Consider the following 24,429-nt stretch of genomic DNA (forward strand, 5'->3'; position numbering starts at 1 on the left):
ATTACTAAAAAACAGCAGAAGTTTGTTAGCTACGAGTTAAAACTGTATATCTGAAAATATACCAAAATATCCCCCTCTTCTTTCATCTCATTTTTCCGTACTTCTAAAAAATGTTAACATATTTGAAAGCAATTGGGAAGAAGTTATAACAACAATATCAAAGTGAAATGTGTACTAGATGTTAAATAAATATAAATTATTGCCTTACATCAGTAAAATGTTGCCTGTTTAAAGAGCTACTAGACATTAACAGCTGTAACTAATAAGAAAACAACAGTTATTTGGTGTTAAAATGCTCCCTAGTGTAAAAGGCACCAGAGGAAGCTGTTTGCCTATTTGATATGGCAGTGGCTTGTCTCTGGTATTTGAAAATTCTTTGTTGATTTGGTTTGCAGAAGCATTTTTAATGTGACACCATTGAATTGCATGCTGTTTAATTGCTTTCTTAGGTCAGTGGAGTTTATCCTTTAGAAATTGTAGTGCCTTTTGAAGATGAAAATGCTTTTAAATCTTATTATTAAGTTATATAATTGATAGGTCAAGGTTTCTATGGAGCAATAAAAATTAATAATATTGTGGAGTGTACTTTTTGTGTTCTTTTTGTTTTAATTCTGTAGATATTTGTGCTTTCATATGCTTAATTTTAAACATCCAGATATTTCTTTTGCAATGAGAGGGTCTGTTCTTAGGCTTAATGATAAGCCTGCATGTAAGTGTTTTCAGGATTTATGTTTGCTAAATTCATGGGCTGAACCTGTCATGTGTTTTCATACTGACTGCTCTGTATTCTGCATGAGATAGTTTAGGTGACTGATAGGACTGGGCTGCACCTCAACACGTATGGAGATGCCCCCAGCCCCGTTGTTGTGTTACAGGGGATATCAGTGCTGTACCCGAGCTGGCTTCATCCTTGCAATGTGCTCTGCAGTACTACAGGCATGTCTTTTATTTCTGAAATAAATAATGGTACTCTGCTGGTACCAGAGATGTCAGTCCCTTATGTTCTCATGGATGCTTATTTCAGTTGATGTCAGTTTAGCAAATAATTTGCAGGATGGAATGGGAGCAGAATCTCTTGCGGAGTCTTTCCTGCTGAGCTGTGTGTTAGGTGGTGAACACAAAAGCCAAAGCATGCAGCTGTTTGATATAAAGTCAGATAATTGTGAATGTAAAAGATTTCAAATTGGTTTGCATTTTTTCCATTCAAATAATGGGAACTATTTTTGACATGGAAACTTGGGGTTATATAGCTCAATATTTGCAGTCTCATTTTTGCTTCAAGTAAGCAAGTTGATATTGCTCTGGAGTTGTGGCATGTTGTTAAGAGTGTCTAGAATTTTCTCACTGTCATCACCAGATCAAATATCAGATCAAATATGAGATCAAATATTAGATTATAAATGAGTCAGATCAATGTTATATAGAAGGTAATTTTACCCAGGAATAGTTGGTTCACTTTGGGATGGAGTGATAGATGTTCTGTTTTGCCTGGCTGTTTTTCCTTCGTTCCACAGAGAGAAATCATTGAGTCATCACAGAATGGTTTGGGTAGAGAGGGACCTTACAGATCATCTAGTTTCAATCCCCCTAGGAAGGAACACCTGCCACTAGACCAGGTTGCTCAAAGCCTCATTTTGGAGGAGGTGATCTTTGAATATTTACCAGCTTTTGGGGGCTCTTCTTCCCTCAAGGCCATTATCCCATGATGCTCAACCAAGCAGATCCCTGGAGAGGCCAGTCTGCTCTCCTGAAGCCTGGGGTACAGAGCTTGCTGTGCTCCCTGCTTGCTGCCTTAAGGACCTCAAACTCCACCATTCCAAGGTCACTGCAGCCAAGGTTCCCCACTAGCTTCGCATTCCATACCAGACCCTCTTTGCTGGTGAGAACAAGGTTCAGTATAGCACCTCTTCTTGTTGGCTCTTCTGTCATTTGGAAGAGGAAGTGGTTTTGTATTTCATTGGAGAGATTTGGCACACTTAATCACTGTTCAATGGACTATACAGGATTTTTCAGAAGAACCCTTGTTTGTAGAACAAAATGCAGTTTGTTCAAGTAGTATATCCAATATATGAACTAATCCAGTTTTAAAGTGTTGTAAATGGTAGTAATAAGTAGTTTTAGACAATGAAACAGAAGGAATTATGACTTATTTATCCATTTTCTAGCAATAGAGCACAATGAAAAGTGGTCCGTGTTAATGGAGAACCCATAAGTGCCTGGGCAAAGGAAGGCACACAGTAGCTGCAGAAAGGCAAACCAGGACTTCTGGATTGTGTTGCCTGGAGTGGTGTAGTGCTGTCAGATATTATTCTGCACAGTGGGGAAAAATGAGCTACATGCTTCCTGCTTCTGCTTTGTACATTCCTTGCAGTAGGAGTGATTTAGAAGTGTGATACAGGCTGTGCTCCCCAGCCCCTGAGATCACACTAACACTGTGTGTTCCCATGACCTTCTCCGAAGAGGTTGCACAAACCCAGTGGAAGATGTCAGGATGCCTGTGTTGTGTATTCCCAGGGGCTGGCTCTTTAGAAGACAATTGGGAGTAAGCACAGTTTATTACTGGGTTCAAGTCAGTGTTCTTAAATGTTGATGCTTTTATCGACTGATGCTTTTATCTACTCATTGTGTAGATTTTTGTTACGTTCTTTGCATGCAATTTTTGCTTGAATCTGAGCTCTCTGCCACAGACAACCCTCTCTTACTGCAGTATCATTGTCAAAAACTGTGGTCTCAAAAAACCAAAGAATACCAGTGATGGAAGATTTTTAAGCTGTTACCTTCCTGTGGCTTTCTTTGTTCTTCAGATTGGCACTAATCCTTCTTTCAGAGTTCATAGATAGGAAGAAGAAAGTTAGTGCAGCAGAGGTTTTTTGGCATAACAGAAGAAAATTGAAATTCAACCAAAGCTGATGGAGGCTGGCTTGTGTACCGAAACCAGTTTGTGGAAAGCAATTTTCTGTGATTGCCATCTTATGCTCAGACAAACTGTTGTGTTCTGCCACAGGAATGTTATGTTTGCTTTGAAAGGACCAGCCCAGGAGGCTTTTAGTATGATACAAAGCAACATTTCAGAATCCAGGTGTTGTGATTTTTCTGTACATGGAGTTTTGGTTGGCATTACTGAACAAGGTTTTAACTTAAAAAAGCTTGGCTGGTATCAGTGAGCCATCTTTGTTGGTGCATTTTACTTTGTGAAAGTGCTTTTGTCTACATACCTCATAGTCCCCAGATGAAATGAACTACATCATAGTGGCAGTAGAATCGAGCCTCTGGTGGGGGTTTCTGCGGCTATGGCCATGTCATCCAAATAATTCCTCTAATTGACCAGCAAAACCAAAACACCAAGAAGAAAGCCCAAAACCCCTACAAGGCTCTTAAGCTAACCACATTCTGACTTCAAAGACAGCTGGTTCTTCCACTGGTGTCAGTAACAGCCTGCACAGAACAGCAAGTTCAAAGTCCATCTCAGGGCCAAGTAGCCTCCATCTAAGCAAGTCACATTTCAAGGAGGATGCTGGAGACATTAATGTCTGGATGTGCCTCATGGATAGTGCACTGAATATCTGTGATAGATTAAATACTTAAATTTGCATCTTAAGTTGTCTCTACGTGTTTGGAGGTTAAAAGTTTCAGAAAAAACCCAAACCAGTTACTACTATTGCCTCCTCTGCATGAAGTGGATTCCTTGTTACTTCCAAGTTGATGAATTTATTTACCCATGGCCCACCCTTCTTTGTCTTCTTGCCTCTTCTTACTGGATTTATTGCCCTGGGCCATGTAATTTTCTCTTGTGTTGCCTTTTTTAAATCAAGTTATTTAACGCTTGTTTATAACCAGAATGAATTAACCATAAGTGAAAGCTGGTCAATGCATCATAAGACCACATAGATCCTGACAAGTTGTGTAAGCGTTCTGATCATGTTGGAGAGTTTGCCATGAGCCCCATCCTGATCGAACAGCTCTGAGTACCCTTGCCACAGTGCGTGTGCACCACAGCTCTCAGCCAAACCCATGCTGCACCCCAGGGACTGCCCCAACTCTGAATTGAAGTAACTTGCTTTTTAAACTTCTCAAAAAACATTTTCAGTCAAGCTTCTTCCAGAGCAGGTTGATGATGGTTTCCTTCTGTCTGGCCTCTTTTTTCCTGTTTTTTATGTCTTGTTTGTTCTAGAGCAGTTTTTTCAGCCTTTTATTGTTATTGACAGAAGCTAATGAAGGCTCACCCAGTGAATTAGTAAAATAGTTCTTTCCTGCCTTTATGTTAATTAAAAATTAGTACCGGTCAATTCCTGGACTGTTTTTACAATTAGTCCATTGCTAAACTGTCATTTCTGCTTCAGATGAAGCTTGAAGGTTTAAAATTCACAGGGTTTCCTGCCTAGTATTAAACCACTATTGAATACCTTCAGTTTTAGGTTTGCTTCGTAACTATTTCAGTGCCTTTTAGATGTTGAAAATAGGGCTAGACTCATTCAGATTTGATTAGGCTAAAAATATTTGTGAATCTCTCATGCATTTCATGCAAATGTCTTAAAACTGTGTGTAAGTTAGGTCTGTACATACACATAAGAAAGCTTCGTAAGAATTCAGTGACAGCTCCCAAATGCTTTTTTGAAATCACCAGTAAAAAAGGTATCTTTCTACTTTGTCGGAGTAACTACTCTTCATTCCTGTTATCAGGGAGTTTGCTCAGCATGTCTGTTCAGCACTGATACTTTTATATTCTGTAGCTGGAAGGGACATGAACTGAATTGGACTTCTTCACATGTACAGCAGAAAATATACATGTTGTGATGTATTTATACAGTGTTGGAATGATCCTGCATAAATAATCTATAAGGATTTAGTTGTGAGGAGGGTTTTTTCCCCACTTTGAAATTCATTTTGACTGTAGCTGCTGACTTGCTATTGAATGTGGCTCTACTGCTTTTTTGCAGGGAAAATAACTTTGCGGTGAAGCAAAAGTGAAGGTGATTCAGTGGTGGTAAAAAGGAGAATCAGCAGCACAGCTTGTCTGAGCACTTGACCTGAGCTGTCTTGCCGTGTAAGCAGAAAAAGAGAAAATTAACGCTATAGTGAGTGGTAACACAAGATTTTGGGTTACTGGAGTGTGAAATGAAAACTGTTAACAGTCCTTTCTTTTGCAGTAAGGGGTGTGTGCCATTGACCAGAGAAACTCTGTAGAAGTGTAATGCTTTCCTAACTCATTTTGAGAAGTTTGTAAAGCAGTGAAGCCAAGAAATGTTCTGAAGTGTTGTGCTGTTACGAAGTTGAAGATACTTGACTAGGAAATTTCAGGTACAGCTTGACTTGCTGCCTTCTACAAACAATCACATGTGAGTTTCACAATAGGTGAAGCCTTTAAGTAAGCCTCAAGTTCAGTGAAGGCAACTTACTTTACACAGTAATGTCAACATTGTGCTGAGATTTTTATTTTTGCCTCAAATTGTCAAAAAGGAGAGAGTTGTGTTTTAGCTGATACTGACTTTGAGGATAACAAGCATGGTTTGTTCTGAGGTGTTCCTAAAGGCAGGTCTGTCTATACCTGAAAACCTGCTAAGCAGTTTAAGTTGATATGCAGGAGAGAAGGGACTTTGCTACAATGCACCCATGTGTGTTAGGAGCAATTGCTATCCTGTATATATAATTTTTCAGGTGATCTATCACATGTTGAGTCCTATTTTGCCATCCCTGTAACTTGACCGTACAATTGAATCCACAGCGGTGACTCCATAGGGTCCTTAATGGGCATGAGGGTCCTTTTGCCTGCTTCTGCTCTCAAGGAAGTCACTGAATTCAGCACAGTTATGATGATATGGTTACAACAAAGCATCCCTGATGGGCTTTCTTTGCTAAGGCTCAGTTGCTGCTTGTAGAGATCTGGTTAACATTCTGCTTGTCTGCTTGAACTTTACGTGTGTGTGTGTATATATAAAATTATTTCTGTATGTGAAAAAGTAAAACAGCATAAAAAGGGGAAAAAATACCCTTTCTCTTCTCTTATCCTTTCTTTCTTCTTTTCTTTTCAGATCTTAGAAATCCTGCAAGATTTAGCTCTTAAGTATTTTTATGGAAGAATAGAGTAGAAATACAGTAGTGAAAGACATTATAGAAATATGATCCAGGATGTTTTTACCAATTTAATAATTGTTGAGTTCTGTAGTGTTTACTTTTTAGTTATGAAGTAAATAGTCTCTTGATGCTGTCAGCAGTTACAGCAGTGAGGAGCTTCAGTCGTGCACTGTTTAAATAGAAGAGCAGTACTGTTATTTGTCAACACTGATTACAGAAAAATATTAGGAACAGTTTATGGGTTTCATTGTGGGGATTTTCACATAAATCATCACACCACAACTTCAGAACACAGTAAATGGGTGATGGAAAAAGATTAACCTTTGTAAGATAAAAGGAGTTATTTTCTTAATTTTCCGCTGATGAGTAAACATGAAAGGAAAGACATCAAATTTCTTTTGCTATTGTGATATATTTTTATTAGTCCACAGGTTGTTCTGTCCTTATTTTATATTAAACTTAGGTTTTTTTAACATAAAATTATCCTGCTTCTCAAATTTGAAATGAATTGGAAGCAATTAATAAGTGAGATAATCAATCAATCATCTAATCAGAGTTAAAACTGTATGTAAATATATTTAAGTATTCATATATAAAATTGCATTTAAGTATAGTGATAACAGTCTTTATTAGAAAAAGTGCTCTGATTTAACACGAATTCACAAGGATTAGGATTTAATAATGAATTAATTACTGTTTCCTGTTTGAGGGGGAAGATACTTTCCCCAAAGATTTTGCTTTTAATACTACCATCTTTTATCCCAGATGTTCTTGAATACATTCTGCATTGTTTTAAAACAACTCTAATCTTTAATACGATTATCTGTAAATTTCCTTTGTTTACTGAGGGATTTTTTCAGATTATCAAATCATTTTATATACAAATCCTCCTTTCCTTGGTGCATACTGTAACTCTCCACTGCACGCCCAAACAGTGCCCCAAATGAAACCGACTGACATCAATTATTGACGATTACTCTGCCCACTGGCAACTGAAATCAAGTCTCCAGTCTCAATTCAGGATTTGTTTCAAACACAGGGTAATGAGAGCAGGTGCAGGGAGACACTGGAACGTGTGCATTGATTTGCAGTGTAAGTATAGGCAGGTGATTTATGACTACACAGGATTGAGAAGAGAAAATGGTTACAGCCGGAGTTGTCATTGCTTCTGAAGGACTTGGCTAGTGTGTTTTCCTGGTGCCAACACACCAAAGTGAGAGCCACTTTTTTTTCTCATCATGGTGGTAATGTTGCTTTACACTAGGGCATGTGATAGCACTTAACAGGAGGGGAGAGCCCCTCTCTCCCTCTTCATCTGCCTAAATTGGCCTGATTTGATTTGCTCTGACTCCATCAGGCTTCACAAGCTACAACTGTACTCCCTATTTCTCATGCACCAATAACTGTCTTTCAGTGGGGTTTCCTAAGTGTGAAATCAAGTAACTTAACAGTAGAAGTATGCTTAAGCATCCTTTATGCCACTCCCTTTTGTGTCTGTCCTTTGTGTGGGATTGAGTAGCAGGGGAAAGAAGCTTCAGAACAGAAACCAGCAACTGAGTTACAACATAGGTTCAGGAGAAGTGAGGGAAAATTGAAAGGCAGTGGATAAGCTAAAGCATGGCATTTCTTAGTTTTGTAAATGACCTCCATGTAATTGTAGGCATCATTTACATGTAATTTTTGACATAGTCTTTTTAATGCATCAGTTGCAGCAACTAGATCATTAGTAAAATCCTTATTGCTTGTGAGGTTTAGAAGGAGCTGGAAATACTGTCTGAGCTACAAGACACCTTAGAGACAGCTGAAAACTTTATTATCATTTAGGGGAAAATAAGTCTGCTTGATTTGTTTCTGGAGGACAAAGTAATGAGTGAGGACTTGGGTCCAGCCAGATTTTCCTCACTGCAACTTCTTTCCAATGCTGGCAGCCCCTTATGGGCCTGCCTGGATTTCCCTGTAAAGCATTCACTCTTGTCTGTTGTTTTGGTAAGCTGTTTTCAGGCTTTCAGAACAACAGACAAAAGAAGGGAAATACACATTGTTTTCAAAACCCCGTGTGGAATTTCTTGGGATAGAGCAAGCTGTGCAGAAACATAAGCATTGTTCATGTTTGAGGTTGTCAGAATCTGTTGCAGGAAAAAAAGGTCGGATATGAATACAAGAGTCTGATATTTCCCAATCACAGCTGCCCCTCCATTCTCTGGATTCAGGAGCTCCAATGCCAAATGTTAGGCAGGAGTAAGAAGTAAGCGAAAGAGGATGCATCTTTGAAGGACAGAGCAGTGCATTGAGAGCTTCCCTTGTTGGCAAAAGCCTGAGTAAGCAGGTGGGGCTGGCAGTGTGCCCTGAAGGATAATGCAGTTGGTCACCAAGCTAGAGGGGAAGGTGAAGCCCTCACTTCTACACGTCTTCTCAAGAAAGGGCCTCTGAGCAGGGTTCTGGCTGCTGCCTCTTATTTCACCTTGGGTGCTGGGAGAAAGCAATGGTAGCTAGGACCGAGACAATGCCAGGCTAAAAAAAGCCAACCAAAAAATCAATGTATATAGTATTGATGGCATTTAGACCCGTGTTGGTTTCTTTCTTTGGTGAGCTCCAAGCAGCAGCAGGGCCAGCGTTTCCTTTCTTCTGCAGCTGAGCTGCCCCAGTGCTGAGAGGCCTGCTATCCGCCCACCCAACCACCCCAGCTGCCTGTTGTGTTGGCTGGGGTTTCATGGTGCCCCCGAGGCTATTCCTGGATGACAAGTCTATATTAGAGAAATATTTTTTTAGTGCTAATGCAGGAGCAGTCTAGCTGAGCACAGACAGTGTATTGTTAATTTTCCAGGCTGTTGCTATCTTACTCTCAGCCGTCCCTAGACATCCTCACCATTTTATGTTTCCTCTCTAATGGTATGAGCCAGGATGTCATAATATTCAAAATCAAATGTACCAGAAAATATAATAAATTAGAGTTGGGCTAGCAGAGTAATTGAAGAATAAACTGAATTTAAACTGAACAGGATTGTGTTATGAACTGATTGCTATTCAAAAAATGCACCAGAGGAGTGTGACTTCATGTAGATTTACTATAGATGGCAGCATTTTCTAGATGGCTATTGGCAATAAAGAAATGAAAACGGTGTGAACTTTTGGGTTAGTACCAGAACATAATAATGCAGTAAAGCAAAAGTACCATTCTTGTTACACTGCAAAGTGGTTCTGGAAGAAAAATTTTCCTGTGATTTATTTATTTATTTAAGATGTTTATGTGTATTTAGAAATCCTTGAGTTTATAAAAAGGGAATGCAGGCCTTGACATGGAAATAACTGAATTTTTCCTTAACTCTTAATGTAATTCTTCTGTAAGAAACTACTTAGGAAATGTAGCAGTAAAGTGGATTGCCCTCAATTCAGAAAATTGAGTTTAAGGACATTTGCTGTCCTTTGCTTTGCCCAGACAGTTTTACAGCAGATAGTCCATGTATTTTTCTTTGAGTAGAATTTTCTATTTTGTATTCCATTAAAACCAGATAATGTACATACCTAAGACATTTTAAAAATAACCCTTCAGCTGTGATGCTAGTAGAGATGTAGGCAGATGGCATAAGATCTGGATTTGTGAGCTACAAGTTACCTGAGCTGAGCCCTGTGTTCTTCTGTTCTCTTGAAATGTGAAATGAGATAGAGCTAGTGAAAGGCACCCTGAGGGTTGCTTGTACAGCCATAAGTCATGGGAAAGCCTGTGCAAATGGAAGCAGTCAGCAGCAGGTACTTGCTAAAACATAGCAAGTGTTGTCTGAGCTGCTGGGTTGAGGAATCTGCGTGGGTTGTGCGAGAGCCAGCCCTGTGCTTAGCAGGCCTGTTGGTGTTGAGGCAGTCAAACTGCTGGTGTGCAGAGGAGCTGAAAAGCCATGCTGGACAATACTTTATTTTCTATTTATTCTAATTTTGAGAACGCAAAAGAAATTTTGGAAGGGCAGGATTGAGGGGGACTATGATACAAGCTCAAGGCAAGACTGCTGCTTTCAAAATTATGTGCTCTGGTGGAACACCAGCAAATGGAAGGGCTGTTCAGTGGTAGAAATTGAACAAGCCTTTGGTGGCAGTAGGAACAGATGGGGAAAAAAATCAATACTACTGCACCAAAATAATTAATTTTGTAATAATAAGCAATATGATTTGTTTAATTGAGCTCTTTTAAATCTAAAGGTTTAAGTTGTGTTTAAATGTGAAATGGTATTGTTTATTTTCATTATTCTTGTAAAATTTAAATAAGGTTCTCTACCAGGAATGGTAATGAAATCCATTTGATTTTTAAACTAATGCTACAGAATGGTAAAAAAAAGCAGCTCTTGTGAGTTAAATACTTGAATATATACAGTAAGGTTCAGCATTATTAAACTAATTGAAAATGCTGTTAAATCCCTTGATTTAAATTACTTTGCTGTGCCATGACCTTATGGAATTAGAAATTAATCCAGAAGATGCAATTAATAGACTACTTGTATCTCTCATGTAATACTTCAAATGAATTATTTTTCACTTAATAGCTTATCTCCTTGCATCCATCCCGTATCCCATAGAAGTAGGATCACCCCAGGAAGGAGGACGGGCAGCCAGTCCTGGGCTGACTGGGGAAGGCTGGGGAAGGCCAGTGAGGGCCAGTGTCATAAACAAGCTGCCAACAACCTTGGCTCTCTCTTCAAACTTGTGTAGAAGAGAACTTGGGAGAATGCTGTTTTAAAGGAAAAAATAATCTTCCTAACAGTAGGGGGGAAATAGGCAGCATTTAACCCACTTAAAAAGAAACAGGCAGTACAGGAATTCCTACAGGAAGGTTTTGAGGAAGGTAGCCTTCTCGATCTGGTATTTCTGCTTGCTGCAATGGGAAGTTCTGGTATTTTGTGAAACATTAAGAGCTCTTCTGTGCTAGTGAGGATTCCCTGTTACTTTCCATCTGTCCTGCATCCCAGGTGACTTTTGGTGAGTTACAAAACACTGCTTATCTTTGAGAGCTTTCGCCAGTGGAGCACAACACTTGTAACAAGCGTTGTCTGATTAAGGTTTTTTCCTAGCTGTGGTCACTCTCTTTCCTGATACTTTTTATCTTTTTAACTTAGCACATGGAATCTGTGAACTATGGGTGGGCTCTTAATGCAGGTAAGACCACTGGAGAAACTTTGAGTGCAGTTGTTAGGGAGAGATATGATAGGTAAATGGGGTTCTTTCCGAGACTTGTGGAGCATGATTTTTTTTCAAAATGCGCTGGTGGCATGGAAGAAAGTAATTAATTCTGATAAAGTTAATTTCAGTAGTAAACATTAGAAACAACTCATTTTGAGCAGTCCAGATTGTTTTGGAAGCTGCAGGCAGTTGAATGATGTATTACAATTTAAAGCAGTATATTTTCTATAACATTCGGAAGCAGAAAATCTAAACCATTTCCACAGGGTGAGTGCATCCTGGAAGCATGCAGCAGTTACCATGATTAACCGTTGGAAAATACTGTACTGCTCAATCTGTAGTAATGTGCCCAAAAGTCCTTTGAGAACCAAAAGGTGCTGTTGCTGGGGTGTGGGGCACAGGTGGTATCTGGGACCTGCCAGTTTCTGATGTGAATGCTTTCAGTTAACATGTGAAAGCTGGAAGGACTTTGAAAAGAGAAAAGTTTAGAAAAAAATATTAGAGGATGCTTTATGGTATTTATTCAGCAACTCTTCTTTCCTCATCCAAATGGTAAGTAAACCACAGTGCATAAATGTAATGGAAGCTTTCATAATTTAAAAAATATGTTTCTATATCTGGTGGCATCACTGATAGGCAGCTAATCCAGCTAAGTATGCCTTGTAATGGTTTGCTACAGACTGAGTAAATGTCATAAATACCTAATGATGGGAAGCCCTCAGAAGCAGTCAACATGACCAGCTAATACCACTAGGTAAAGGTTTCACTCTTGGATCCAGAATTGCAGAAGCGTGTATTTAATGTGTACACGTGAACTAATTGCTTCAGGTAGTTCCATTGTGCAGTGATGCTGTTGGGATCAGCATTTAATGCTGCAATTTCTGTTGAGGAATGCTTTTTCTGCATTAGGTGGGCAGGGACACAATGTTATGTACAGTCATTGATGTCATTGCATGGTGGCTAAAAGGGGGACAGGTGGGATGAGTGATCTGAGACCAATGTGCAAGACATCCATCTTTGTACACCCTGCTGCTGTGGTGGTGTTGGACTGCTGAGGATCATTGTATGGTATGTTGTTGAATCCTTTTAAGGAAAGCCTTTTAAAAGGAAAAGCCTTTTAAAAGTCTGGCAAGTCAGCTTTGCCACGGAGACTTTTATACCTGAAGAATCTCTTCAGTCTGTTATTTTAAATTATGTATGCCCCAAAGCAAGTATAAGTAATAAAATCAGAAAATACCAGGGTGGAAGAGATCTCAAGGATCATCTGGTCCAGCCTTTCTTGACGAAAGTACAAGCTAGACAAGATGGTGCAGCACCCTTTCCAGATGCATCTTGAAAATGTCCAGCATTTGGGAATCCACCATTTCCCTGGGGACATTATTCCAATGGCTGATTGTTCTCATTGTAAAAAATGTTTCTTTTGTGTCCATTCAGAATCTTCACAGAGGTAACTTGTATCCATTACTCCTCACATTTTCCTTGTGTCTCCTTGTAAAATAGGAGTCTCCAGCTTCTTTGTAGCCACCCTGTAAATACTGGCACACCTTGATAAAGTCTCCCCTAAGTCTTTCCTCAAGGCTGAACAAACCCAATTCTCTCAGCCTCTCCTCATACAGCAGACTTTCCAGTCCTTTGATCATCTTTCCCCTCTTTGGGCCTTCTCCAGTTTCTTCACATTGCTTTTGAATGCTTCTAAGTGTGTCCATTAGATAGGGAAATGAACAGCTCATAAATTCAGATGTTGCTCTGTTTCATGTTCAGTCAAATAGACTTTGATGGTTTTAATGTAGCAGCACAAAGGCATTTTGAGTTTTGTGAATGCAAAAAGGAATATTAATTCCAGCTTTATCTCTGAAAGGTTCATTGAAAAAACAGGGAAGAGCCTTTCACGTGTTTTGCTTTACATTCTTTGCCTACCTTGGTAAGAGCTGCTTCTATTTAGCCTTTATAAAGGATGTAGTAGCTGAAAGGAAGTTTTCTTCATGTGGAAGAAAAGAAAGAAAGTGATGAGTTTAGAAGATCATCAGCAGAAATATTTAATGGGGCTTACAGAGGGTCTGTTTATACGAAAATGGGAGAGCTACAGATACAAACTAAGTCCCTGAATGAGGCAGTAGTTTGTTTGAAGTGGCATACCAGTAAAATTTATTTTTTTCCTCTCAGTCCTTCCACATTTCTGAAGAGGGTGTAGAAAAAGCCCATTAGAAAAGTTCATAAAGGTTAAAACCTTTATGATTGTCAATGACTTAGAGATTGTTGGGTAAAGGCATTAAATAAATTGAGTATACAGTGACTGTATTGTCAGCAGTATGTTGTTCTGTTACACCTTACAAAGTTAAAATGTCATGAGTTAAAAATGTGTTTCCTCATATTTATGCACAACATAGACCAGCACAATTGCTCAGCTAAATAAACAGGACATTTTCAATTATAAGGTGCCATTACCTTTGTGTGTTCTTGTCATTTATGAAATCAGTGGGTGGTTAATTAAATTGCTCCTTTGGAATCTCCTGAAGGCTGTGTATTAATTATATTTTAGTGGTGGTGTGTACATTTCTCAACTTTTTAATGAGGGTAAAAGTTGTTTACCTCTTCCTTTGTGAGTGCTTTTTTTTTTTAGGTACGTATAATATGGGGTTTTGTGGTAGGTTTTTCTTTCTTTCCCATAAATCTCATTATTCAGCTGCTCTTTGCAATCATGTGGCATGCCTTAGTTTAAATGAAATCTTAAAATGTTAAATTTTGTGTTGCAAAGTACTACTAAAGCTACAGAGTCTGTGTGTTAAACTCCATGTTGTTGGAGGGAACAGGTTCAACACTCAGGAGAGCAGGCTTCCTTCAGCCACTCAGGTCTTTTGAAGACATAGCTTCTGAAAGCAGTTCTGGGGCTCACACCCAGAATTCTTGTTCAGCCTGTTGGCTGAGCAGGCAGATTTTGGTTTTCCTCCTCCTTTCCTCAGTAGAAGGAGCAGCACTGATGCTTGCAAGTGCAGAGGGAGGCTTGTGGCTGCAGCACTGGGTTGGGGAGCAGCTTTTGTGTGGCAGGGTAAGGGCTGTGCTTATACCCCCCTCTTTTGCTCTGTGGTGTTTCACCACGCTGTTCCATACAGCTGAGATCCTCATGGTAAAAATTGTGCTCTTAGCAAATGCTGCTTCCAGCTATGACTTTAATTAATGACACATGTGCTGAAGGAAGCCCCTGTAGGTGTAGCACTGGTGTGCTCACAGTGTAGCTGGGATTGGTTTGTGTTGGTTCTTCATCTGAAATGGGGATTTACAAGTAGATGTAAAAACCCAAAGAAAATGCCACTAGCCTAGCGTAAGTATCATTAACATTGTCGTTTTAATGCTGTTGGAAATGTCTTCAGCAGAGGTCAAAAGTTTTCTTAGTGCTATGTCTTTGAAATACCATCACAGGTTTTATTTCATGGGAAGGAGCAGAATGGGCCTCACTTCTGACTGGACAATTTATTTAACTGGTCTGATGGTCTCACCAGGGGTAATGTCTCATCTAGGCCATGCAGCTATTCAGTGAACCAGAATGACATCAGTCCTCTTCATTATGCTGTTTATCCAAGCCTGTTTGTTTAAAGCCATACCAAGCCAAGGAGAGGCAGGAGAAACAGTTTTGCTGCTTTTTCATATGGATGATTTACTTTGCAGTCATATTTTCTCAAGTGGAGGGTATTATAAAGGCCACCCTAAAGTCTTCTGAAGTATCCACTGAGACCTCAGACTGAACCCTTTGTTGCTGGAGAACACTCTTCTACTGCTCATTTATCATGGTGTTTGTAGTTTGGGTTTGTTTTTTTTTTTCATTTACTTCATGGAACTAAGTGAAGGAAGAGGACAGTCTTGAGGGATATGGTAATTATCACATTCAGCTAGTTGACAGCTCTCCTGTATGTAATTTGTATAATGTCCAGTATAAGGGAAAAATAATAATAAAGTATTCAATTTGCAATTGAAGTTACTAGATATTATAGAAGCTGCTGTGGAAGATAGTTGTTTGTAGTTTGTGAGTCTGCAAATAAGCATGATTTTATAGTATTCAAAAAGCCAGAAACTTATTTAATTTGAAAGAAAACCATAATAATTTTCCCCCTCATTTTTTAATTGACTAAAGTAAAGCAATTTCAGGATGTAAAATGGACTTTCTGCGTTGACTACACCTCTGGTATTGAGATACTAAATTATAAAACTGTACAAAAATTTAGACATTTTCAGAAATTATGTGCAGTTTTGAGAAGTGTTTCAATGTTCCACTTTAATTTTCTTCTTTAAAAAAGGCAGAATTTTCTGAAATAGGGGAATGGAAGAAAGAAAAAAAAAGTTACATAATCTGCATTGTTGTTTTTCTTGCAAACATTGTGTTGCTTTACATAATATTTATAGCATATAGCATGACAGGGACTTGAAATGTCCCATCTGTGTTGTAAAGCCACCATACACACGGAGTTATTGTAAGGATTCCTGCGCAGGTCATCCCCACATTCTGCAGGGTGTGCTTACAAAACTGTGATGTGCTACGTGGAGTAGCAAGGTTTCATTATGCATTCACGAGAAATTGCTGGCAACATTTTATCCTGAAGTTAATTTTGATGTTAAGTTTAGCTTTTGAAAAGGACACAGTGTAAGAGAGTGCCTGCAGATCTTTTATGCTGGCTCCTGCTCCGGTTAGTATTTGCTGAGCCACAGCTGTTAGGACTTCACTCATATTCGTGTGAGGTTAGGTGATTAATTTACTGCTTTAAGGAAATCAAACCCCAAGAGCTGCTTAGTGGCTTTAGGAGGAACTGGTCCTGTGTTAATTACCCGTTGGTGAATTAATTTGTGTATACCAGCATGCCGACAACCTTTTTCTTTGGAGTTCCCCATTGTCATGTGATATCCCCTCCTCCAGGAGATCAACAGTATATTCTTCTTTTCCTGTTGGGCAGGTGTTCTGTGTTGCCTCCTCATCTCCACCAGGATGGAAAGCTAAGAAATGTAGACTAAAAAGGTGATGAAGGGAACGGGCTGTCGTGGTCTGTGTTGCAGGTTTTGTAACAGATCCTAGGTTCCGGCTGCCAAGGAATTGTACCAGGGTGTTTCCAGGGTTCTGCTCGGCATTTTAAGGATGCTGCTCTTCAGAGGCTGTGCGCCGAGTCCTTAATTGCAGGTTAGACTCTGTGATGAGAATTGCAAACAAGAAATAAGGGGGATGCTTTTGATTTGGCTTGTTTCAAATGCACAGGCTATTCATACATGAAATGGAAAGTGAGTCTCTTTTAAATTAGCTGGTTTGTGCTTTTTGTTTATTTTTTAAAAATTTCTTTTTCCTAGACTTTTCCCTAAATTATATGGTTCTCTGGTATGGGTTTGTTTGGGGCTTTTTTTAACAGGATGATGCTTTGCAAAATGTTGTGGTCAGGAATCTAGATTTCACTTGACTAAATACAAAGGTTCTTTCTGGTGATTTGTATGTATTTGTGTGAATTTTTAAAGATTAAAAAAATTTTAGCTTTGCGCAGTTGTAAAATTGAATTCTAAAAACACATTTCATGCATTACCTAAGATAATCATACAGAGTATCTTTGTAGTCAAAATGTGAGAAGAAGTGAAATAAAATGAAACATTTATGCAGATACAAGCAGAGGTTTGTATACCTTCTGCCTGAAATTAAACCAATGTCCTCCTTTCTCATGGCTGTTTGTTATTTATAATTGCATGAGATGTGTATTGAGAGGGTGGCTGGGAAATAAGCTCTTAAATATGAAAGCTCTTTGGTCTCCTAGGATACGTATGTAGTAATAGTTGTACAGTTATCCATAAGGTTTTCCATTGGGCATCCTAGAAACCCTGTGAACTTCCAGGTAGCCTTTATTAACCACCTTGCAAAAAAAAAGGTTGCTCTTTTTGCTAGGTGCCGTGCAGAGCATGCAAACTTTAGGTAATACAAGTCCTTTGATTAAGACGTTTTTAAAAATTAGGAAGGGATGACATGCTTCTGAAAAACAGAATGAGAAACTAAATGCATTCAGGCATTTGCTCCTTCTATTTTCACTAAATCTGTTTGCCTTCAGGATTTGTTGATGTAGAGAAATTTTGAAAAAACTGCACTTAACGTTTCCAAGTGGAAATGTTTGTCCAAAAGAGTACTTCCCATTTTGCTGTTTCTCCGGGATTTGAGGAGAAGAAGGAAGGGAAGAGAAAAATGGAGGAGCAAGTGGGGCGTCAGGTCTGGCTGTCAAGCATTGTTTTTCTTAATTGAAGACAGGAAATTGTTGGAGAGGTTCAGTGGTTTTGTTGTTGAATTTTCTTAGCCCAAGCATACTGTGTATCAGTGTTAGACCTAATTATTTTGGATAAGATTTTATAGCAATGAATAAGGTTTTATAGCAACTTCATTGCATGCTTTGGCCCCCAGTTTTCCACTAACTAGGAATCTCTAAGCCAAAACACCCCCTTGGTTGCATTTGAAAGTTTGAAGGGAATCAGGAGGCCAGTGGAAAACAGGGGTCTCCAGCCAGCCAGAGACTCAGCAGATGTGCTGTTCTCCAAATCTATCATCTAGAAAAAAACACACCTTTTATTATATATGGGAAAGCTGCAGTAATTTATTTTCATGTACTCAGTGGAAACAAAAAGAGTCTTTGTAAACCCTTTCTGTTTTAGATTCCATTTAGTAATAAGGTTTGGCTAAAGCTAAAGCAACAGAACATGCTTTAAGAGCAAAGTATCAGTTCAGAATTTAATTTTATTGAAACTTAATATTCAGTTAAACTGGTCTGTGTGGACAAGCACTAAATCTGAGTTCATACATTTCTAGTCCTGAAGTTTACAAAGGGAAATTATGCAAATTACTCCCTTCAGCCAAAATATGGTATATTATTGCAGTAGCTTTCCAGGGTAATTTCTTGGTTCCATGAGCAGTTTTATCTTTTCCATCTTAAAATTCTTCAGCTAGGATGGCCTTTTCATGACTCTGTCCTCCCTATGTCTTTTATTAACAGTGTCAAGTTGCCTGGGATATTATCTGTTGTTTCTGTGTTCTCATCCCATATGACTGATATTAAAAGGCAGTGTTGCTTGTAGTTGAGTCTCCTGCTCTTAAAGCAAATTGTCTCCTTTGAATGAAACTCTTGTCATGTTCTTGCCTGGACTTCTGGTTTTCAGATTGCACACAGAAAGGACAGGATAAAGGCTTTTAATTACTGTGTTTCCCTCCTCTTGGTTCATTAAATTGAAATTTTTAACTTTTTCACTCTGAAAATCAGTGGAAATCAAGGCTGTTTTCTTACTACAGTGTTAAACAGTTCTTCACTGATTTGTGAAAAGTTGGATTTCTGACCAAAATGTCTGTGTCTAGGTGGAAACTGGTAACTGTAGAGCAAACTGTTGTTTGGGAGTTTTTGTGTGGGTTCCCTCATACTTCCTTGTATTAGAAGCTTGATGCAGAAGGACCCCTTCTCAGGATAGTGTGCACTTGTTTTCTGGGTATTCCTTAGCTTTTTTAGTGCCTGTCAAATGAAGAGGACTAGTGGCATTGTCTCTTTGACCCACTAAACCCTATTCCTCTGAGTCACTGCGCTACTCTGAACTTGACAGTAAGTTTGAGTTACTTCTTAAAAGCTCTGGATTTTACAAACAGGAAGTTTGCAAGTGAACTTCCATGTAACTTCTTGAATCCTTGTTGCTACTGATAGGAGCAAAAAAGCTTGGAAGTCTTCTATTTCCAAATAATCCATTGCATGCTAGGTCTGTCGCATGAAGATATCCTGGCCTTATGAACACAACAGCTACTGCTGCCACCTCTGTACAAAGGGTAGGCAGGTGTCTACAGTTCCTCTAGTCCTTGTGTTGCATTTCTGGCATCCACAGTCTTTGTGCACAGCACTGCTCCCTTTTTGAGGAAAAGAAATACATCCCATGGGAATGTGCTTAATATACTTATCTTGGAGACCCCGTAATACTTCAGGATCGTTTGCACAGCTCCCAATGGAGCAGGAGTGTTGTTGGGGGTAGTTTCTTTCTTTTGGACAATGTAGCAATTAAAAAGGAGTTTAGAAAGTTAAAAAAAGACTATTTCATGTAAGTATCTGGCATAAAACATGTGAAAGTGTTTAGTATGAGTTGGGAGTTAAAAAATGTATGGAAATAAAAGGTGGTTTGAATTTTTTATGTCTGTGAACCTCGCCTAACTTGTTGAGAAGTGCTTGGTTTGGGAAAATGAGAATTGTGGTTAGAGAGTGCAAAGAAGATGGACTCACTCCAGAGGGTGAGTCGTCTGCCTTTTAAAGACCTTTTTGCAAAAGCACTGCTAATGAAGTAATATCGTTCAAAGCAAGACTGGTATTTTAAAGCTAGCTCTTAAGGGTTGAATACATAGAATAAATGAGGAAGTGAAAATTGTATCATCCCCCACAGATGCAAAATTTCAGCCTGCTAAGAAGAGATTGGACAGGGAGGAGGAGGAGAAGGTTGGCTTCTTCCCGATGTAGCATGTTTTTGTCAGTCTCTGTTGCTGCAACCATTTTGACCATGGATACAGAAAAGTGGTGCCTGAAGTTAGGAATCTGAACTGGTAGAGCTCTTAAGCACACCGCTCCTTTACCACTGTCTTCCTAAAAGGTGGTGAATTGGAATTCCTTGCTGATGTGAGTAAATGTCTTGTATATATTTTGCAAATTTATTGTTAACTATCTTAAGAAGTGAAATGTATTTTTCTTTTGTAATTGCATGCCTTTGGTTTTTTTAACAACTTGGGTTTTGTTTACTAGATGACTGTAGCAGTTGGAGTCCTGATACCTCCCCACTAGCAAACTTCTGAGCTTTCCCCCTGTTTGCTTGTAGCCTTCTGTGAGGACTTAACTCTGTTTTATTGAGCAATTTTATTCTAGTTTATTTCTTGATTTATAGTTCTGTTAATATATCTCTTCTGTATATTTTCTGCATATGGATACCAGTTTGATGTTTTACATAGATGCTGCCACTTACCTGTTTTTAATGTCTTTTTTCTTTAGTTTTAATTTTTGCTACTCACTTAGAAGGCTATGATTTTAATTTTTGCCTTTCTTTAGGAGTATTACCGTTTCTTAAAGAGAGACTACCAAGGAAAGCAGACAGAAATGCTGTAACAGCAGTTCAGCTTTCCCTTTTCCACATTATTCATTCTGCAAGGGGGAGTTAGGAGATTGCTGCTTAACGTTTAGCCCCTGTCACTCATGTGAGAATACATAGCAGGGCCTGCTTTGTGTGTGCACTACTATGCAACTTCGCTAATATTTCTCACTTGAATCTTAACTGTTTTTCAGCAGTGTTACCACTGAGGTAGCTTCTTTCTGAGGGCACTAACAGGAGTCAGAGAACATGCTAAAGCAGCCAAACTTTGCACCTCAGGCAGGTAAAGAGCTGCACCATAGAAGCTTCCCTATGTAATAGCTAGTATTTTTTAACATATGTGTGTGTGTGTGTGTGTATATATATATATAAAGTGCAATCAGCTAAGCTAATAGGGAATGTGAAACAAAAAGCTGGCAAACACGGTTAGGGGATAGAGAAGTGTTTTTAGAAAAAATCTCTGTGTTTTTTTCATTCAGCAGCTGTTGTCTCTTCTCTTTCTTGGTGGCTGTGTAATTATAAGGGCTGAAGTGGAGAATATATGATTCCTACAGCAGGACTAAAAAACAAATGCTTCCATATTATTTGTGTCTGTCAAATATGTATAATATAAATATATATATACAGTATATAGTAATAGTATATATAATATTATATATATAGATATATGTATATAAAATATGTAATAAACCAGACTGGATTTTACATAGTCACAATGTCCACTTCCTTTTCTGAATCCTGTCTGGAGGCCTCAGATCAAGCCCTAGTCTACTATGTATGTAAAGACCTGTTTACATAGCGAGTATTTAAATGGGCTTTATTTAAGATAATATTTGTATATTTTAAGACTATAACTTCTAGATCTAACATGTTCTTATTATGTAAATTTTGCTAATGTGTGGGGCCATTTATTTTCAGTATCTGTACAGAGTATGTCTGTTGCAGTATGACATGTAGCTTAATTGGAAGGTCTCAGTGTAAAGGTTTTAATTTCTGAAAAGCATCCTATGAAATAATATGGGGGTATTTTGCACGAGTCATGTCCTGCCTTTTTTTGTGTCCCCAAAGCTGGGTCAGGCAGCTGGCTCTGAAAAGACTCTTTTTACACATATCAGAAGGAAAGTTTCTCCTGGAAATCAACTGGAAATCAAGTTATGTACAGCAGCAAAGTGAAATGTCTTCAGCAGACTTAATAGGGAGAGTCACAGCCTTCATCCTAAAGGGTTAAGAATCAAAGAACTTGTCTTTATTGTGGCATTTATTCAAGTGTTGGCTAGTGCATGGCATCCTAACATAATTTCCAGGCATGAGTAGAGACTGCTCAGGCATGCCAGTGCTTTTGAAATGAGTCACCTGCTTGCCAAGGGGTAGCCAGAGCCAGCCCAGCTTTCCCTGATCCCTGGTTGTGCTGGGCTGCAGACCAAGTGGGGCAGTTGTGGTGGTGAGTCGGTCACTCTGCATGCAATACCCCTGCTCACGGGCAAGTTGTAATTTGGCCTGCATGTAGGTAGCCTGAGTTAAATGCTCTTGACTATGGGCTCAAGAAGGCTCTTATTTTCTTCTTTTCTTTGAGAGTTCTGATGATACTTGTTTTATTTCATTAGGGAGAAAATAAGCAGTTTCTAGGCAGGGCAGACCGGTTTAAGGGGTTGCCTTAGCTCACCAAGTGATGTTCCTTAGCTGCTGGGGTTTGGCAGGTTGAGGCTGAAAATTGAAGCTTCAAGCTTCAGATCAAGTCTAGACCATTCTCAGTGCTCTTTCTGCTGTACTTTCAAGTTTCTTTCTCTGGCCATAGGTTGTCAGGGGCTCCTTGAAGGCCACAGGCATGCACTCCTGCAGAGGACTCTGCCTCCTTTCCTGCAGGAGGAGGACAGTGTGTAGCTTATCATTTATCTGACCTGTCTCTAAACCATGTGCTCTTGGCTCTGTCTTGCACAGATCTTAGATGCTTGTTTTCAAAGAGATCAGAGGTTTTTGTTAGCTTAGGAGGTAGCTTCATTTTTTTTCACCCTATGTCAAAGCTAAAAAAACTGCTTAGTAACAGCACAGTTTACCTTTGAAAATAGCTTTCACCATCACTCAAGTTGTGATTGATGGGGGAAACCAGCTGTAACAAGTTATGCAAGGTGGCATATGCCTGAAGGAAGAGATGGGATGGTGTTTCTCCCTGAAAATAGTTAAGTCCTACAATTTAACTATTCAGAAAGTTCTTTTATCCTTTCCACCCCTCCACCCCCAGCTTCTCTCTGGCATAAAAGCCATTTCATGATTAATCCCAGTGCTGTCTCCCTGAGTTTCCTCCATGCACACCCGTAGGGATGGGGGCTGATTATAAAGAAGTGTGGAAAAAGGGAACATAACTCTCCAATTCCTTTATCTTCTTTGAGTCACTACTGCTCCTTAAAATTTGAATTAATCAAATCAAAGTCTCTCTGTACATACCCAGGAATTAGCTAAGTTTAATCTAGATAAGTGTATTCTGTTCATCCACAAAAGTCCCTGTTTCAGGGCAAAGTGCATAGGGGAGGGCCTTCCAGAAGGTTTAACATCTTGATGGACAGCTTTCTGCTGCCTTCATCTCTCCCAGCAGAAAGGGTGGCACATATGGCAAGGGCTGGTGGACAGATTGCATGGTAGAAAATATCCATGGCGGATAAGCAAATGTTTTACTCTTTCTTGCTCTTCTCTGCTCCATCAGCAAGAAGAAAGCCTCATCAATTGTCTCCTCTTCTTTTTGACTGTTGGGGTACTTTTTTCACTTCCACTGGATATAAAAGCCTGCCTGTTATAGCAGCAGTAGCTAAATACTGCTTTCCTTATTCTTTTTGGGCTAGGAAGGAAATTTGTTTTCAGGTCTCCTGGCAGGTAAGTCTGTTTTTCTTCGCTTCTATTTAATTATGTTTCTTTCTATTTACTTTTTCACTGCTGCAAAAATCCAGAAACTAGTTTAGGTACTTGGAGGTTTCTTGCAGGTTTATTTAACACACTTAAGCCTAAAAGTTGCAAACCTGCTTGATTGCTGAGAGTCCTGGGAGCATCTTGAACTCCCCAGGTGCTTGTCTTGTGTTTGGGGGTTCCTAGCATGAGGTGATCTTTGACACAAAGCAGGGTTATCCCCCAGAAACAGGCACTGCACTTTCCACTTAACAGAAAATTTAATGTACCTACAGAAAATAGATCTTCTTGCAAATTGTAAAGGGAGCTCCTACCTCTCTTATGAAACATGATGGCAGAGAAAGGCAAATACTTGAGCAACACTTTGATAGGGTGGGTAGCAGTGCCTGCCGAAGAGAGGGTGCAAGTTCAAGTTCTTTTGTGGGGTTTGTGCTTCCTGCAGACCAGGACATCTAACTGGCCATTCAAACCTGGGTGGCTCTAATCTAGCTTGGTTTGTGTGTCATATTTCCTCCTTTTTCAGCATTACTCTTGTTCAGTAGGACTATGCAAAATTTAATCTGTAGATGTGTAGCTGTATCTTGGTTAAAGATTCATACTTGTCTCCTTTTCTTCTATTCTGAGATGATTTATTGGATGTAGTCTGTATTTGCTATAAAGAATGAGTATTTCATTGCAGGAACCTCCATACAGTCACAGTCCTTATCTTTCCTGTCTCATTCGAGACCAATTTGACTAAAGTAAAGCTATTTTAATCTCCTGGTCCCAAAATAGAAGCCATTCCATTTGTGCCACAGAAGATGGCTGCAGCAGGATTTTTGCCTGTTTGAGCAAAACCTTCTGCTCACTTGTTTTATCTCTGGGCACCGAGTCCCTCTTTCCTCCTGTCATCCCCTGATGTCGAGCATCCCTGGCTTTGAGGTGGTGGTTTTGGGAGGTGGGCGTCATCTGTCATCTCTCCTAAGGATGGTTTGTCTTGTGCTGCGCCTCAATTTCCCCATTCCAGACATTCTTTTGCTCTCTGGTGTGCCAGTAGCTCTGATCCCCTGGACCTCTGCAGGCAGCTGTGGGGCAGAGAGGGGAGCACAGGCGGTGCTCCTGTGGTCCCGCTGCCTGGCGGTGTCTCACGCCCCTGTGCAGCAGGGACCTTTAACGTTGTGATGGTAATTAAAGCCCATAGCCCCAGTTACCACGGAA

At 39.4% G+C, this 24,429-nt stretch overlaps 1 protein-coding gene across 4 annotated transcripts in view; it reads left to right on the top strand.

The window, feature by feature from the left end:
* Window positions 1-24,429, top strand: part of LNX2 (ligand of numb-protein X 2) — a 59,879-nt gene that overhangs the window by 2,130 nt on the left and 33,320 nt on the right. Inside the window, exon 1 of one of the 4 annotated variants that reach the window (XM_068181214.1) lies at window positions 19,645-19,874. The exons of 2 other annotated variants lie outside the window; for them this stretch is intronic. The gene's annotated coding sequence lies outside the window, so the exon portion shown is untranslated. Of the gene's footprint in view, window positions 1-19,644; window positions 19,875-22,820; window positions 23,203-24,429 lie in introns of those variants that run through there. One more of the 4 variants, XM_068181215.1, reaches the window with a different exon arrangement.

The sequence above is a fragment of the Anomalospiza imberbis genome, chromosome 2 (genome assembly GCF_031753505.1).
Source record: "Anomalospiza imberbis isolate Cuckoo-Finch-1a 21T00152 chromosome 2, ASM3175350v1, whole genome shotgun sequence".
In the NCBI taxonomy this organism is placed as follows: domain Eukaryota; kingdom Metazoa; phylum Chordata; class Aves; order Passeriformes; family Viduidae; genus Anomalospiza; species Anomalospiza imberbis.